Source organism: Penaeus monodon, chromosome 7 (assembly GCF_015228065.2).
Source record: "Penaeus monodon isolate SGIC_2016 chromosome 7, NSTDA_Pmon_1, whole genome shotgun sequence".
NCBI classification, from domain to species: domain Eukaryota; kingdom Metazoa; phylum Arthropoda; class Malacostraca; order Decapoda; family Penaeidae; genus Penaeus; species Penaeus monodon.
In genome coordinates this window covers 47,659,763-47,662,262 of record NC_051392.1, presented here as the reverse complement: position 1 = coordinate 47,662,262, position 2,500 = coordinate 47,659,763, and the positions used below count along the sequence as shown (strand labels likewise).

General features: G+C 30.5%; 1 protein-coding gene across 3 annotated transcripts in view; it reads right to left on the bottom strand.

Moving 5' to 3' along the window:
• The window catches only part of LOC119575416 (mucin-2-like), a 25,728-nt gene that overhangs the window by 22,983 nt on the left and 245 nt on the right, over positions 1 to 2,500 (bottom strand). The window lies entirely within an intron of this gene.

The window sequence follows — 2,500 nt, the reverse complement described above, 5'->3', positions numbered from 1 at the left end:
CTGATGGTGATGATGGTGATGATGATGATGATGATGATGATGATGATGATGATGATGGTGGTGGTGGTGGTGGTGATGACGATAATGATGATGATGATGCTGATGATGATGATGATCTTGATGATGTGATGATGATGATGTGATGATGATATGATGATGATGTTGATGATGATGATATGATGATGATGATGATGATGATGATGATAACAGAAACAACGATAAAAATAAAAATAAAGATAACTGTCATAATTCAAAGATGTGTATGATGTGTATGATCATGATAAAAATGATGATATTAATTATTTTATTACTAATACAATTTTTTTACTACTGCTAATGATAAAAATGTAATGAATGCTGAAATAACAAAAGCAATGGGAGCAGAATGCTGCTGCTGCAATTATAATTAATAATAATAATAACTGTAATGATAAAAGTAATTATGATTAAAGTAGTAGTAGTAATAATAATAATTGATTAATTAATTAATTAATTAATAATGATAATAATAATATTATTATTATTATTATTGTTATTATTATTATTATTGTTATAATTAATTGATTAATTAATAATAATAATAATAATAATAATGATAATAATAATAATAATAATAATAATAATAATAATAATAATAATAATAATGATAATAATAATAATAACAATGATAATAATATCATGATAATAATGATGATGATGATGATGATGATGATGATGATGATGATGATGATGATGATGATGATGATGATGATGATGATGATGATGATGATGATGATGATGATGATGATAATAAAAAAAAAAAAAAAAAAAAAAAAAATAATAATAATAATAATAATAATAATAATAATAATAATGATAATAAAAAACAATAATCATAATAAGTACAATAATAATAATAATAACACTAATGGTAATAATAATAATAACAAACAAAACAATAATAATAATGATAAATATGATGATAATAATAATCGTGTGAAAAGCTAAAACAATAACAATCAACAATAATAACAGTGCTATCATGCCACAAGTAGCTAAAGCAGTAGTATCACTAATTGGTAATAGTAACACTAGCAACATAAGAGAAAGTACAAGCAATAGTAACGGCAGAAACAGCAATCTTTAAAGTTAATAGTACTAGCAGTCACAGCGGAAGTACTATTAGAAGTAGTAATAGTAGTCGAAGACGTACAGGAGAATAAAACACAGAATTAGTGGTAGGATCATTAGGGGAAAAAACAGTAGTGTGAATATCAATCATGATACGATGATAACACTCCATCCGAGGGTCTTCGTGGCATGCGTGACATGGTCGTCACCCTGAAGCCGGCGGAGACCCAAGGTGGGATCCAAGAAAGAAACAGAACAGGACAAAAGCAAGAAAGTGTTTGTCATCCGGGTCGAAGGATGTGGGACAAAAGAAGAAGCTGATTGGGTGTGTCGGAAGGAAGAAAGTTTTTTTTCCCAAGGTGTGAGAAAAAAAAACGAAGAAAAACGAAACAAAGAGACAATTTACGAAGGGTGACATTTTGTGACTTGCCTGCATCCTTTTATTCGTTTAGGTCTAGTAATCTTATATATTTTTTATTGTTTATTGTCATTTGTCTTTTCTCACAAGGACAGATATAGTTTTCCTACGTACGTAAATAAATGGGAAAACTAGATAACACTTTTTCACCAATCCTTCACCCAATTTGATAATGTACGTTTGCGTGTCACAGAAACATGATATTCCATTGTATAAAGTAGGACAGTATAGCTGACGTTAGATTTTATCATGAAGCATATACTTATATGTCACTATGTCAGAATTTGTTGATATGAGTAAGTGGCAATATTTCTTTACCGTTGTAGGCAGTTGCAGAGGAAACTATATTACTTTAGACTGAATATTCAGTCTTTCCCGGTCTCTCTTTCCAAATTTAAAGTCTGTTGATATTGCATTAATAACAGCCAAGCGGTTTAATGTTTACGAATAATATACTGTCAGACGAGTGCAATTTTTAAAGGCATCTCCTTTGTGTGTGTGTGTGTGTGGTGTGTGTGTGTGTGTGTGTGTGTGTGTGTGTGTGTGTGTGTGTGTGTGTGTGTGTGTGTGTGTGTGTGTGTGTGTGCGTGCGTGCGTGCGTGCGTGCGTGCGTGTGTGTGTGTGTGTGTGTGTGTGTGTGTGTGTTTTCTTTTAATATAATAGTCTCATTTTCTATTTCATTCTGATAAAATTCTCTAATAAAATGATGGCTGCATTAAGATCCACTTCCTTGTTCTCTTCCCGACATCAGCGTTAATAATGAAGATGATAATTCATTAACTTAATAAACAAAATAATGATAATGGCAATAATAAGAATAGCAATAATAATAATACACTAAAGATTGCACCATAATAATAACTTTCGTTGGGTTAAATCCATGTTGCAGTGCAGCTTCTCGTTTGGGATGGATCATACCCATCCCATAGTGTTGCAAGTTGGTTCGTAATATAAAATCATTACTTCTAGCTA